Source organism: Podarcis pityusensis (genome assembly GCF_964106645.2).
Source record: "Podarcis pityusensis genome assembly, chromosome: 4".
NCBI lineage: Eukaryota > Metazoa > Chordata > Lepidosauria > Squamata > Lacertidae > Podarcis > Podarcis pityusensis.
Window position 1 is genome coordinate 9486810 of NC_138027.1, and position 16290 is coordinate 9503099.

At 46.1% G+C, this 16290-nt stretch overlaps 1 protein-coding gene across 1 annotated transcript in view; it reads left to right on the forward strand.

The window, feature by feature from the left end:
• Positions 1-595: 595 nt before the first annotated feature.
• CAPN5 (calpain 5) overlaps positions 596-16290 on the forward strand; it is a 97003-nt gene continuing 81308 nt past the window's right edge. Inside the window, exon 1 of the mRNA XM_081002125.1 lies at positions 596-699. The gene's annotated coding sequence lies outside the window, so the exon portion shown is untranslated. The remainder of the gene's footprint in view (positions 700-16290) is intronic.

A 16290-nucleotide genomic window follows, 5' to 3' on the forward strand; every position in this document is an offset into this window, starting at 1 on the left:
CAGAGAAGCTATGAGCTATGCCGTGCAGGGCCACCCAAGATGGACAGGTCGTAGTGGAGAGTTTTGACCAAACCTGATCCACCTGGAGCAGGAGCCGGCAAGCCACTCCAGTATCCCTGCCAAGAAAACTCCATGGCTTTAACTATTATTCCTGTATTCCTGCACTGCAGGGGGTTGGACTAAATGACCCTCGAGGTCCCTTTCAACTCTACAATTCTACGATTCCACTGTTGGGAGCCAGGGCATTCAATCGGGAAAGGCAAACGAAAGTTCTTCACGCAATTCATAAACTCCGCGGAAGAATTCAATGCAATCCATTCTGTGGAAGGTGGAAATATTGCTACATGACATGCTCGGGATCTAAGCAGGGCTTACTCGCGAGTAAAAGCAGCTCGTGGAAGGAGCGTACCCTTAAGTGTCCCTGGGCGACCCGATCTTGCACGTGCCTAAGTTCAAAACCCCACGGAGTTACTTTCCCCCGAGCAAAGGAGTGAATGAACGAATTCTGTGAATGGAAACACTCCCACGCACCGCCGCTGCCGCGCGCCAGGCGCATGCGCCGACTGCAGCCCCTCCCCCTCCCCATGCCCCGCCCATTGCCTCCCGAAGCCCCGCCCCGGGCAAGCAAAGTCCTGGAGAGAGGGGAGCTCAGGAGAAAAGAGACCAGATTCTGCAGGAGCTGCCTTTCCTGGGAGGAAGGTAAGGCAAAGCGGGCAGGGCAGGGTGGATCCGGAGTGAATCCGGTTTCCCTCTTGTGCTTGCGGTGTGTGTGAGCTTTGCAGAAGCTCCCCACTCCCCCGTGTCAATGCCATGGGACTCAAGGGAGGGAGAGAAAGCTGCTCTCTCTTCCCCCTCTGGACCCGCAGAAAATCTCCTGCATCTGCACGCATCTTGCATGTGTGCATGCGCGCACACGCAGACAAAACGAATGGGAAAAGCGCGGGGTTTGCGGAGACGCATTCGCCGTTCGTTTTCTGTTCTTTGGAAAGCGGGGAGGATGCAGATGTTGGGCTGATGAGGGGAGAGGATGGAGAGACTTCTTTGCCCACAAAAACCAAAACATCCTTCCCTTTTTTCTTGAAAGTCTTGTGACTAGGATATCGGTGCATGCTTGCTTTGTGATTGATTGATTGATGATTGATTGAGAGGAAAGCGATCGGTAAGAGGAATCCATCTACCTGGAAGGAAGTTCTGCTGGGTCCAGTGGGGCTTTACTCTCGAGCAAGCTCTCCTTGCAGGAGGAAGAGCAGAAGGCTTGCAACTGGGATCCTGAGATCTCTTTGCGCTGCTGTTGGTTTGTGCACGCGCAAAAACCACACACACACCTGCGATTTTGGGAACCTCCTTCGTTTTCCCTCCCGGTCCCTCAAAACTCTGAGGTCTTCGACACGCTCTTTGCTTCCCTGAATTGCAGTGAGTTTCCAGGGGGTCGATTTTGCTTCCTCCTGGGCAGAGAAAGTCCTGTATCGTCTGGAGAAGGCGCGTTATGTAACAATTGTCTCCAGGTGTTCAGATTGAGCCCACCTGCCACTGTCCTCTGTCCCCCAATCAACATCACGTTCCTTTCGTTCAAAAGCATTTTTTAAAATCACCTTTTATACAGAGTAGCTAACATGGTGCTTTTCCGGATGAAGACGTATCCTAAATGATAAACCCCTATCCTGGAAGCTGTTTCTGCTAATAATAATAATAATAATAATAATAATAATAATAGTAATAGTAAAATAATAAAAATACAAATAAATTTTATTTATACCCCGCTCTCCCCAGCCAAGACCGGGCTCAGGGCGGCTAACAACCAATAATCAAAACAAGTTGATTAAAATACAATTTAAAAACAAGATTAAAACACAACATTAGGGTGCAGCCTCCTCACAGGAGGAGAAAGGAAAAAGAAAGTCAGAAAAGGTCTAGCTTGTTTGCTTGTCTTAGAATTGTAGAGTTGGAAGGGACACCAGTGGTCATCTAGTGCAACCCCCTTGCATCTGCATGCAAAATAAAATTGGGGTGTTTTTTTTGTTGGGGGGGGCAGGAAGCAGCATATGGATATGTGAACCGAATTGTTGTCTTAGGCGATTATGAGCCTACTTTTGTTAGAAGCTACAGGGCATATGTGTCTCTAAAGAGTGTGTTTTGATAGTAAAATAACTGCAAGGCAACAGAAAAGATTGAATCAATGGCTGCAGCATTAAGTCACAGCCCTCCCTATTTAATAAATACCTCCCATGCGTTTAATCCACAGACCAGTGTTTCCTTTTTTAAAAAAAAACAGTTTATTAACCATCTTATTTTGCATCTGTATACATTCTCTTATTACATCGCATATCTTATTTATAGCATAACTTCCAACATGTATACAAAGTTTATATACAAAATTTATATATCTATAAAGAAAAACACAAAACTATTCCCAGATCATATATATACCAACACTGCAGACTTCCTGTCAATCACGTTGTAGAATCCTTTTTTTTACAGATGAATGTACTCTTATTGTTATATATTTCTTTGCATTTTATCTACTACATTCGTCTATCAAATAGCACCCTTCATCTTGTTTCTCAATTCGATTTCTCTCCAACGTCAATCAAATGCCAGCATAGATAGAGAACCTTTACTGTATTTTTGAACATATACCGTATTTTTTGCTCTATAAGACTCACTTTTTCCCTCCTAAAAAGTAAGGGGAAATGTGTGTCCGTCTTATGGAGCGAATGCAGGCTGCGCAGCTATCCCAGAAGCCAGAACAGCAAAAGGGATCGCTGCTTTCGCTGTGCAGCGATCCCTCTTGTTGTTCTGGCTTCTGAGATTCAGAATATTTTTTTGCCTTGTTTTCCTCCTCCAAAAACTAGATGCGTCTTATGGTCTGGTGCGTCTTACAGAGCGAAAAATACGGTCTCTTATATCTATCCCAGGGTTTCCTACTGTACTCTGTGCAGGTCCTGGAAGTCGAGTTTCTAGTCCTTGTGATAGAGGGATTGTGTCTCAAAAGAGAGCCCTGGGAGTTAAAAAAACAAAAGCAGGGTTCTCTCCTAAATAATAAAAGGCATATATAGAGTTATTCTCTCCCCCTCCACCCCTAACTGGTGATTTTAGACTAGATGATGTCTGGCTTGTGGAAGAATCTCCTCCTGAGCAAAGGGTGTGACTCTCAAGAAATTAAGCATCCCCATATATGGCATCCTACGCGGGTGGCACTGTGGGTTAAACCACAGAGCCTAGGGCTTGCCGATCAGAAGGTCGGCGGTTCGAATCCCCACCACGGGGTGAGCTCCCGTTGCTCGGTCCCTGCTCCTGCCAACCTAGCAGTTTGAAAGCACATCAAGTGCAAGTAGATAAATAGGTACCGCTCCAGCGGGAAGGTAAACGGCGTTTCCGTGCACTGCTCTGGTTCGCCAGAAGCGGCTTAGTCATGCTGGCCACATGACCCGGAAGCTGTACGCCGGCTCCCTCGGCCAGTAAAGCGAGATGAGCGCCGCAACCCCAGAGTCAGCCACAACTGGACCTAATGGTCAGGGGTTCCTTTACCTTTACCTTATCCTACTTAACAGGGGTTTTGCAGTTTCTCTGTTCCAAGCATTATCAACTCTCTGCTTTCGTTCTCTTTTTGCCCATCTCAAAGCTTTCCTCGGGGGTTTTCCTCTGAAAAACCACCAAACCACTTCCTGTCCTTTCACATGACTTGAGACGATCCAGAATTTTTTTTTCTTTCCGAGGCAAGCAGGCAATCTGCATTCCTGGGTTGTGTGCACTCTGTATACATTTAAAGCAGTTTTGAAACACATTTGCCTTTCATGGCTTCCCCCCAGAAAATGCTGGGAACAGTCGTTCCTTGAGGGTGCTGGGAACTGTAGCGCTGTGTGGGTGCCAACTACAGCTCCCAAGATTCTTGGGCCGGGGGCGGGGAGTGTCATGTGCTTTAAATATAAGGTGTGTATGCATCCCTGAGCCACGCTTTCTATTCTGCTAGCTTGGCATTCTCCAATCTTCCCATTAAATGCAGACGGGATGCTTTTAAGACGGGGTCTCTGGCCCTGTTGGCACATGCAAGTCATTGCTTGATGATGCATCCACGGAGGAAACATGCGCAAAATCCATTGCAAATTAAATGGGTTTCACTTCGCTTCTGATCTGATGCCCCACCCCAGTTGAGGTATATTCAATATGTTGGCTGATGGGTGTGTCTGTGGGTCAGCCCTGACATGCAATTTTATTGCTGGAGGACATGAAGTTAGAAAAGATGAAAGTGCCTCTGAGCATTGGCAGAGTGCATTCCTCGCCGCCAGGGTGGATTTGATTTAAATAAAATCGATTTAAATCAGTAAGACTTGATTTAAATGATTTCTTTTTACAGAAAGACTCATTCTTGCTGGTATAATCTGAATATTTACAGCCAGATGAAGGTTTCATTTTTGGAATCATAAATTTTCAGAGTAGCTTTTACAGTTGTATCAAAAATTACTGATTTGGTTATACTGTTAGAAATACATAGGGACAGTTAATTATGAAATTGTTGTGAGGTTTAAGAAGTTAACTGTTTATATTTGGACAACTTTTCTGCTGGAAGGAGAAAAACAATCATTTCCTTAATAGCAATTTAAACAATTTATTTAACTGAAACAATAACATTATAGCATATGTATCCATGTTTGTTAACTGATGTGGTTAAACAATTTAAAAAACCCACAAAACTTAGACTGAGTTTTAGCACACATGAAAAACTTAAAACAAATCCTTATTTCCTGATGAATAGCCTTTGGACTATAATGTAACTTAAATAGAAAACTATCTTTAGAAAGATTTTCCCTCCAAAAGCATTTAATTTTTAAAATCCGATTTAATTTTTAAAAAATCCGATTTAAATAAATAAAAATCTGATCATTATTTTTTTAACCATTGATTTTTATCCACCCTGATCACCGCAGAGTAATTGCAAGGAGCCTTCATGGTCAGCAGTCAGAGGGTAACAACTTTCAGTTCATAAAAGGTTTCCTCGTCTGGTTTTTTTTTTTCCGGAAGGAAAGGACCCAGTGTGGAAACCAAAAAGGGAGAAAGTCTGCGGTGGGCAAAATATTATTCAGCCCAAATTGTTTCGATAACAGAGAGACTCCAGTCTCCAGTGGCATCTTTGGTTAAAGGCAGGGGTCTGCAACCCGCGGCTCCGGAGCCGCATATGGCTCTTTTACACCTTTGCCGCGGCTCCGGGGCGGATACTAGCGAGGGGAGGAGGTGCATTGTGCACCCCGACACTCCCCACTGTGGCGGGCGCTGTACTGGCTGTGACGTCGCATGGGGGCGGTGCGTGCGTTAGTCACGCACCGTCCCGACGTCACCTTCCCGCCCACCTGCTACATTGTAAGGGGCATGTACGCTGGTCACTGCATTGAAAGGGGGCATGTACGCTGGTCACTGTTTTGAAGGGGAGTGAAGAACACACACACACACAAAAAGGTAACTTGTTAATTTAACGTTTATTTCTATGAGGAGGAGTAATTCTGAGGGGCCAAACAAAGAAATAATAAAAAAGTGACAAAAAAGTTATTTTTATAATGACAATTTTTGCGGCTCCCATTTTTTTTTCCTTCAGAAACGGGTCCAAGTGGCTCTTTTTGTCTCAAAGGTTGCAGACCCCTGGTTAAAGGGATCAGACAGGAAGTGAGGAGCGGAGACCTCATTGTATAACCCCTAGAGCAGAGTGGGGAACCAATCCCCTGCTCCCAAGGCTGCACCCCCTTGTAGACAGTGTTAGAAACTCAGATATATAAGCTAGGTACCAAAAAGCACCTGAAATCTAGGTTGCAACCGCCCTAACGGAATGTCTATTTGTCAGGGCTTGGACTAGATCAAACTCAACACTCCAGCTGTTTTAGGACTACAACTCCCATCATCCCTAGCTAACAGGACCAGGGGTCAGGCATGATGGGAATTGTAGTCCCCAAACAGCTGGAGGGCTGAGTTTGGGGATGCCTTTACTAGATTCTACAATCCTACGATTCCATGGTCCCAACTGCATTGCTTGACTGCAGCTTGCTCTTACAACAGCTCCCTTGTCCCAGTGTGCAAGAAGGAAAGATACACACAGTGGAAATGGAAATGTTGTTAACTACAGTGGTACCTCTGGATGTGAACAGGATCCGTTCCGGAGCCCTGTTCTCATCCTGAAGCGAACGCAACCCGTGTCTGCGCATGCGCGGGTCACGATTCGCCGCTTCTGCACATGCGCGTGACGTCATTTTGAGCGTCGGTGCATGCGTGAGCGGCGAAACCCGGAAGTAACACGCTCTGTTACTTCCGGTTCGCCACGGAGCGCAACCCGAAAATGCTCAACCCGAAGCTACTTCAACCCGAGGTATGACTGTATATGGATTAAGGTAGAGGTTTATAAACTGGGGTTTATAACCAACCTGGTGCTCAGAAATCTCCACATCATCGCAATTGAACCCGTGCAGGGCCAGATTTAGCTTTGATGAGGCCCTAAGCTACTGAAGGTAATGGGGCCCTTAATATGTCCAGCTGTCCTTTGTCAACAACAAATTGTCACTGTTTTTTTGCATTGAATATATGCTATACAGTGGTACCTCGGGTTAAGTACTTAATTCATTCTGGAGGTCCGTACTTAACCTGAAACTGTTCTTAACCTGAAGAACCACTTTAGCTAATGGGGCCTCCTGCTGCTGCCGCGCCGCCGGAGCACGATTTCTGTTCTTATCCTGAAGCAGTATTTCTGGCTTAGTGGAGTGTGTAACCTGAAGCGTATGTAACCCGAGGCACCACTGTATGGTAATTTACGGTATCTCAATTTAATAGGTATCTCAAGCCATTTGCACATGTTGCTGTGCAACCAGTCCATGCAGAATGGAGGCACCCTATATATAGAAAAGAGCAAACCAGTGATATTTTAGGGAGCAGGCTAGCAGGCGGGGCCCATGACTTACATCCTAGGAGCCTACGCAACACAAAACACTGTTGCTGGATGTAGGTTTTATTTTATTTGTTTTTTATCTTACATTATGGAAATGTACATCCAGTGGGTTTTTTCCTTTAATTTTTTTGGGGGCCCCCAAGAGAGTGGGGCCCTAAGCTATAGCTTGTTTAGCTTATACGTAAATCCGGCACTGAACCCGTGCCAGTAGCAAAACGCGCCTGGCGCCTGGCTAATTTCTAACACTGCTAGTACGGAATTTTCGAGTGGGGAGGGCACAAGTCAGAAGGCGAAACTGGGCAAAGCAATTGATGCGACTCTTGGCTTGGGGCCAGTAGACAGCATCGTAATCACCCAAACCTGAGGTTCCCATCTCTGGTATGTGTGTGTGTCTTGTGTGCATAGTTATGGGGGTCTGAGAATAGAGATGAGACTTATTCCTGTACCCTGCTGCACATATGTCACTTAGACAGAGCCGCTAGGGTGTCGTGAGACGGGAATTTAATTATAGGCTCCTGGGAGATCTCTTGCAATCCTGCTTCCACTTAGTCGCTTATGAGTTCAGGCAATTGTGCTGATGTCTCACTCTGTGTTGGGAGTGACTGTGGAATTCCGCCTCTCGGAGCTGGATCTCTGTATGAGTTGCTGTTCTGCGCACGCTTCCTCCCATCTTCCCTTGAGTGCACCTCCTGATTTATTTTTTTAAAAATAACTTTTTATTAGATTTTCCACAATGATAACACAAACCACAAAGCAAAATGATACACGAAAACAGAAAAAGAAAAAGAAAATGGGGGGGGGGGGAGGGAACAAGAAACAATAACAACAAACTTAATTCTTCACAAATCCAACCTTTGAAACATCTTGGTTGACTTCCTCAAATCCCTCCCTTCTGAGTTTCCTTGTAATTAAAAGTAACAGCTTTCCAATATCATTATTAAACTAAAACAATTTCCAATTATAGTCCACCTTATTCACTTTTCTTAACATTCTAAATCCCATTTATTTAATTATAACTTAGTTTAATCCTAGGCCTACTGGTTTCTTTCAAGTTATTTCTATTTTTTTCTATTACAGTATTTATTCAAATAGTCCTTGAATTTCCTCCAGTCCTCTTGAAACTCCTCTTCTTTCTGGTCGCGGATTCTTCCAGTCAGGTCAGCTAGCTCCGAAAAGTCCATCATCTTCATCTGCCAATCTTCCACTGTTGGTAGTTCTTGCGTTTTCCAATTTTTGGCAAGTAATATTCGGGCTGCCGTTGTGGCATACAAAAATAATTTAACATCTTTCTTGGGCAATTCCAAACCTATTATTCCAAGAAGAAAGGCCTCTGGTTTCTTAATAAATGTACATTTCAACATTTTTTTTCAGTTCATTATAAATCTTCTCCCAGAAGTCTTTCAGCTTCTGATTTTAATTCACAAAACATTGGCATGCCGTATAGTTATCTTGGTGACATGGTGGCGGGGAGCACTTTTTAGGGCGGTGGCCTCTGAGTCCTCTCCTCCTTTGCTGAATTTGCGTGCAAAAGAAGCATTTGTTTGTAGCCAATGCATCGCGGGCTCTCTGTGTGGGGTGTCCACGACAGTTTCGCCCCTTTGCGGATGTGCTTCTTGGCCCCCAAAAGTGGGCAACCTCACTGCTAAAGTCGTTTCCTGCCTGTGCCAAGGTAGAAAAGCTGGCAATTTCATGGATTACTATGCGCTTAGCAGCTCTGCTATGCCGGAAGTGGTTATTAGAAAAACTATTCTGCCTCTAACGTTCAAGCTTTCTGAATTGTTTTTGTTATTATTCTTATTTTACCTCTGTTCAGACTGGAAGAGACGGTGGGTGTCTGATTCTGGCATCCGATGGAACGGGATTGTGTTGAATGTAGGAGAAGCCAAGGCAATGCAAGCAGCAAATGCAAACAGTCCCTTCCTTTTTTAAAAAAATATATATTTTTATTGATTTTTTAACATATCAGTTCCAACAGTCATACAACATATCTTCCCATCTTATACAATATTTTAGACTTCCGTCAATACCTCTGATGATTTTCCGTTCTTTATCACTTATTCTGCATTTCTTAATTTCTATATTACATTTAATTATCCTTAACTAATAATTCTCTTCATAGTCTTTCTTGCAGTATTTCAAATAATGCACCTTACAAAACTTCTTGCAGACCTACTAGCGTAATCTGTTCATCACAATTACTTTTCAGATAGTTCATATATTTACTTCTAAGAATCTCTGATCGCAAACTGTCCCATCCTTGGAGGTTTTTAAACGCAGAGGTCACATTGCCACCTGTCATTCATGGTCTAGTTGGGATGCCTTCATCGCAGGGGGCTAGACTAGATGCATGAGAGATTTTACTTTCTTGGGCTCCATGATCACTGCAGATGGTGACAGCAGTCACGAAATTAAAAGATGCCTGGATCTTGGGAGAAAAGCAATGACAAACCGAGACAGCATCTTAAAAAGCAGAGACATCACCTTGTCAACAAAGGTCTGTATAGTTAAAGCTATGGTTTTCCTAGTAGTGATGTATGGAAGTGAGAGCTGGACCATAAAGAAGGCTGGTCGCCGAAGAATGGATGCTTATGAATTACGGTGCTGGAGGAGACTCTTGAGAGTCCCATGGACTGCAAGAAGATCCAACCTATCCATTCTGAAGGAAATCAGCCCTGAGTGCTCACTGGAAGGACAGATCATGAAGCTGGGCTCCAAAACTTTGGCCACCTCATGAGAAGAGAAGACTCCCTGGAAAAGACCCTGATGTTGGGAAAGATGGAGGGCACAAGGAGAAGGGGACGACAGAGGACGAGATGGTTGGACAGTGTTCTCGAAGCTACCAGCATGAGTTTGACCAAACTGCGGGAGGCAGTGGAAGACAGGAGTGCCTGGCGTGCTCTGGTCCAGGGGGTCACGAAGAGTCGGACAAGACTAAACAACAACAACAGACTAGATGGCTGTAGGGATCCCTTCCAACTCCACAATCCTGTGATTCTTGAGGTGATAACTTCCTGAGACATTTCATGGGCACTATGTGCGGTTGGTGGAAACACTGGCACCCATGCGTGCCAAACCAGTGACCTCCTGGGACCCCTTGCACAAAGCAGAGTAGCTTTAGATCAGGGTTCAGCAACCTTTTTCAGCTGTGGGCCGGTCCACCGTCCCTCAGACCTTGTGGGGGGCCGGACTATATTTTCTTGGGGAAAAGAACAAATTCCTATGCCCCACAAATTACCCAGAGAAATAATTTAAATAAAAGTACACATTCTACTCATGTCAAAACACCAGGCAGGCCCCACAAATCACCCAGAGATGCATTTTAAATAAAAGGACACATTCTACTCATGGAAAAACACGCTGATTTCCGGACCGTCCGCGGGCTGGAGTGAGAAGGCGATTGGGCCGCACTTGGCCCCCGGGCCTTAGGTTGCCTACCCCTGCTTTAGCTCCTAATCCAAGTGGCAAGAACTTTCTAGAAGCGAGGGCTGGCAGTTACTGTGCTCTTGCAAGGTTGGAAATAAATGTCTGTGCTTTGCGGTTGCCAGAGTCATAAATATTCATCTCCTTCCACAATAATAAAATACAGTATGTGACCCATAGTGCTGTTTTTTAAAACGCTTGACTTCAAGACAGATATTCTCCCCCACCCGTCCCCAGTAGTTCAATCTTTTATGCAGGAAGGAAGCCTTAACTAGAGAGAAGGCTTCTTGAGTCAGTTTGAAGAGATCCTGTGTGTGTACTCTAAAATAACCCCGCAGTATGGACAAACATGAACCTGTGTGTGTGTTGTAGATGGCCACTTAATATAATTAACTGATGTTTTAAAAATCACATTCATTTAAGCAACAACAACTCTTCACTATATATCTAAAAAAAAAAAAAATTATGGAAAAGTAGTATGCACCAACAGGTATAGCCAGCATTTGAAATTTGCAAGGCACGTTTTGCACCTGGCTATCGGCCACTTGGGACGCGGGTGTCGCTGAGGGTTAAACCACAGAGCCTAGGACTTGCTGATCAGAAGGTCGGCGGTTCGAATCCCCGCGATGGGGTGAGCTCCTGTTGCTCGGTCCCTGCTCCTGCCAACCTAGCAGTTTGAAAGCAACCCCAGAGTCGGCCAGAGTCGGTTGGACTTAGTGGTCAGGGGTCCCTTTACCTTTACCTATCAGCAACTTGCGACCAAGTGAAGACGCCCGGGCACTAGTATGGCGCCTGATGTCTCCACCATTGGAGGTGCATGCCTGGAGATCCTTGGATCAGGACTGTTTTCACGCACTAAAAACACACCCTGTAGCATTCTATCCTTGTTTTTTAACTGCATAGTCAGAACGAATTTCAGGAACCAAATTCATATTGAAAAAGGCAACTTTTGAGCTTATCTGGCCCCAAAATGGCAACTAGGCATACTGTTTTGGCGACTGTAACCCTGGCTTAAGGAGCTGTTTAGCTTGTCTTCTTCTTTGGTGATCCCTTGTAGCTGAGTAAGACTGTCTTCCATATACACGGTTTTAACAATGAGTCCATAAGTGACTGTGGAGGCCAATTCTGGACCCACATGTCCTTCCACAGTGGGGACACAGGTTTCTGGGCGGGAGTTGATCCCGGTGTGGATTTGCCAAGCTTGCCTTCCTCTTGGCACATTTCTCCCTTTTGTCCTGAGCTCGAGTGTCTTCAAAGCCCATGACACCTTTGGTAAAGGCTGTTCTCCAACTGGAGCACTCGCAGGCCAGTGTTTCCCAGTTGTCAGTGTTCATACTACATTTTTTTAGATTTGCTTTGAGAGAGTCTTTAAATCTCTTTTGTTGACCACCAGGATCACACTTTCTATTTTTAAGTTTCTTTGAGTACAGTGGTACCTCGGGTTACAGACGCTTCAGGTTACATACGCTTCAGGTTACAGACTCCGCTAACCCAGAAATAGTACCTCGGGTTAAGAACTTTGCTTCAGGATGAGAACAGAAATTGCGCGCAGCAGCAGCAGCAGGCGGCCCCATTAGCTAAAGTGGTGCTTCAGGTTAAGAACAGTTTCAGGTTAAGAACGGACCTCTGGAACGAATTAAGTACTTAACCCGAGGTTCCACTGTAGTTGCTTTGGAAGATGATAGAGTAGTTGCTTTGGAAGACAATAATCAGACATCCGAACGACCATGACCTAGTCCAATGAAGTTGAATTTCTAATACTGAATATAGCTCATCAGGAAGTCTAGATAATCATGAGGTTCATGAAAGTGTACCCTTGTATTTACAAGAGTTACCCCAGTGTTCCCAGGTTGTGGTTTGTTCTGCTGCAACCAAAGTGACTGACCTCTATGGCAGAAAGTTCCTTTAAAGTGAACATGTTTAAAAAAAAAAAAAAAGAATTGTCCAATGTCAATACATTATTGAACTATTCAGAGGAGCAAACACCTCTGGGATGCCCGACACCTTTGCCAAACAAGTTTCTCACGTTGCCACTCTCTGAAAACATCACCTCTTGGGTGTGGCAGGCTTAGCTTCGCTCCTGAGCTGGCTAGTGATACTTTCACCGGACCAGTAAATGATGGTTTGCTATGTTTTTTTATGGCTGAACACAGAAATGTAACAGGCTTAAATCCCCAGGCGAGCTTGTTCCCAGCACAGCGATTCAGTGGCTGGGGGTGGCATGGAGAGGTTCAGTGGGCAATTTCAACCAGTTATGCAGAAAATATGAACACGGCACTTCTGTCCTGTGGAATAGGTGCCAATTTTAAAGCCCGCGGTCTAGACAGCCATTGTTTAAAAGAGGGAAAAGTCAGATGAGGGTGAGGATATTGAGAATCAGCCTAGCTTTCCTGTATCACTGGCCCAAACGCAATGATCCAGTTTGGATGGGGCACGAAATCCTCTCCCTTCTTGAAAACGTGTGTTTTTTCATGCTATTTTAGGGCTCTGATATAGGCTGGGGAGTCCATGGGGTTGCTGATTTTGTACAGTGGTACCTTGTGTTATGGAAAAATCTAGGTGTGAGGCTGCTCAGTCACCCAGCTCATCGGGCAGAACCCGCGGATCCCTGCAGAACAAAGGAAGGAGTCCAGCCACCAACCAGAGCAAATAGCTGTAGACCAAAGTTTAATGTGCAACAGGTTCAAAGAGGAATTTTGAACCCCGAGGATGGGGTGACAAGGACTTTTAAAAGTTTCCCACCATATCCCAGAATACAGTTCGTACAGCATCATTGATACATCACTGACGTGTCACAAAAGGGGAGGGGTAGACAGGGGTTACACCAGTTTAACCTTGGCAAACATGTCCAGACAAGTCCTTGGTACAAGATTAGCATAAGCAGACAGGCAGGGCAAGACCCAGGTATCAGATTAGCATAGGCAAACACCTCTGAAGTCGCACCACCCAAAGTACAATAGAACTTCCTTTGCATGTCTGGACCCCTTGGCAAGTCTGGGGGGTGGGATTAGACTTTCCTCTGCCAACAATCAGCTCAGCAGTTGTCACCTCTGGGCACTTCCTGGGGTAGGTGGTGTGTATACATGGAGGAAACTGGCAAAGGATGATTGTTAAAGCTAGGTAACTTCCCTGAGCTATCAAGTCGAAAGGATACATTTATGCATAATATTTGTAACATTTAACAACTTTAAAGATGTGCCCCCTCCTGTAATTTACGTAACACTTGGTTCTCAAACTTAATCCGTTCTGGGAGTCCATTCGTCTCCCGAAACGGTTCGAAAACCAAGGTGCAGCTTCCGATTGGCTGTAGGAACTTCCTCCAGTCAAGCGGAAGCCGCGTCGGATGTTCGGCTTCTGAAAAATGTTTGCAAACGGGGAAACTTACTTCTGGGTTTGCGGCATTTGGGAGCCAAAACATGCGAGTACTAAGGCATTCGAGAACCAAGGTACAACTGTACTTGCTCCTTTTCAAGTTTCGTTCTTGCTGGGTGAGGGAAAATCCGTGCCAGCCCTTGCCAATCTGGTGTCCTCAAGGTGTTTTGGACTACGATTTCCACCAGCTCCAGCCAGCCCTTCCCACTTTACATTGTGAAAGTTTTCTGTCTTGATCCTAGAATCTTAGAGTTGCAAGGGACCCCGAGGGTCATCTAGTCCAACCCCCTGCAATGCTGGAATCTCAGGTCAAGCATCCAGGACAGATGGCCATCCAACCTCTGCTTGGAAACCTCCAAGGAAGGAGAGTCCACCACTTGCTGAGGGAGTCTTTTCCTCTCGCTGTCAGAAAGTTGAGTCAAGATCTCCTTCCTTATAACTTGAACCCGTCGGTTCAAGTCATAGACTCTAGAGCAGGAGAAAACAAGCTTGCTCCATTTTCCATATGGCAACCCTGGAGGTATTTGAAGATGGCGATCGTGTCTCAGTCTCCTCTCCTAGCTCCAGGGCTCAGATCTTGAGCATGAGGTCTAATTCAGAACATACCATATTTTTCACTCTATAAGACGCACTTTCCCCTCCTAAAATGTAAGGGGAAATGTGTGTGCGTCTTATGGAGCGAATGCAGGCTGCACAGCTATCGCTGAAGCCAGAACAGCAAGAGGGATTGCTGCGCAGCAATCCCTCTTGCTGTTCTGCCTTCAGCAATAGCCGCACAAAGTCTCCTCAACAACATTTGATTCAGAATATTTTTTTTCTTTTCTTCCTCCTCTAAAAACTAGGTGCGTCTTATAGAGCGAAAAATACGGTGAATCTGCTCCACTTCCCAGTGGGAAGGAGTTGCGGTGGACCGCATGGCCACCCACTCCCCTCCGGGGGCGGGGGACTTAGTCCCCTGTTGCCCGGGGGATCCTGGCCAAATCAGAGCCCGGCCAGCCAATCCGCTGGCCGGGGGGGGGGCGTGGCTGGGACCATTTAATCAGAGGCGCGAGCCGGAGGGCTTCTTCTTTGGCTCGCTTCCTCAATCACCCGGCCTCCCTCCCTAATTTGCAGGTTTTAGGCACTGGCCTTGCTATGGACCTCGGTTGGCCTGGTAGGAATTTTTCCACTTGGCAAATTGGCGTGGCCATGTGGTTTTCGCCTACCTCATAGCAATCATCACAACTTTGTTAGGGTTGCGGTTAGGCATTGTTTGACCTTGTGATGGGGGAGGGGAGGTGTGGCTATCACCTGTCCCTCCAAGCTTAAGGATATTCCGTTAAAGGAATCCAGGAGTGCTGATCTTGTCCGAAGCCCGGGTCGGGGGGGGCTAGGGCCATGACACGACCCTGACGGGAACACCAGGGGGAGCTCGAGTTGGTCTGCACCGACAGGGCTCCCCCTTCCGGTGGTTTACCCTTACCGGACTTCCTGCGCATCGGGCAGGAGTCAGATATAGTCGGGTCCATTCAGTGCCTAAGCCAATACCGCTCGCATTCTGTAATCAATAAAGTTGTGGCCAAATTTGCCCCAAACCATTAACCTAATACCCGTTTCCTTGTGTGTGTTAATTCTCAACGAGGGGGTGGCTTCGGGGTCTCGACATGCAAGAAGAGGCTGCTGGATCAGGCCAATGGCCCATCTAGTTCAGCATCCTCTCCTCAGAGGGACTGATGATTCCTCTGGGAAGTCTGGAAAGCATGACCTGAGCACAAGAGCATTCTGTCCCCCTGTGGCTTCTAGAAACTGGTACCCAAAAGCATGACTGACCATGGAGGCAGAGCATCGCCATCAAGCCACCGCTGTCTCTCATGGAAGCAAGTTCCGTAGTTTAAATACACACTGCAGAAAGAAGTACTTGCTTTTGTTGTTGTTGTTGTTGTTTAGTCGTTTAGTCGTGTCCGACTCTTTGTGACTCCATGGACCAGAGCACGCCAGGCACTCCTGTCTTCCACTGCCTCCCGCAGTTTGGTCAAACTCATGCTGGTAGCTTTGAGAACACTGTCCAACCATCTCGTCCTCCGTCGTCCCCTTCTCCTTGTGCCCTCCATCTTTCCCAACATCAGGGTCTTTTCCAGGGAGTCATCTCTTCTCATGAGGTGACCAAAGTCTTGGAGCCTCAGCTTCAGGATCTGTCCTTCCAGTGAGCACTCAGGGCTGATTTCCTTCAGAATGGATCGGTTTGATCTTGCAGTCCATGGGACTCTCAAGAGTCTCCTCCAGCACCATAATTCAAAAGCATCAATTCTTCAGCAATCAGCCTTCTTTGAAATCTTCCAACCTTTAGCTTGCTTGGATGTCCACGAGTTCTTCTGTTACAAGGTAAAGGGACCCCTGACCATTAGGTCCAGTCGTGACCGACTCTGGGGTTGCGGCGCTCATCTCGCTTTACTGGCCGAGGGAGCCGGCGTACAGCTTCCAAGTCATGTGGCCAGCATGACTAAGCTGCTTCTGGTGAAGCAGAGCAGCGCATGGAAACGCTGTTTACCTTCCCGCCGCAGTGGTACCTATTTATCTACTTGCACTTTGACGTGCTT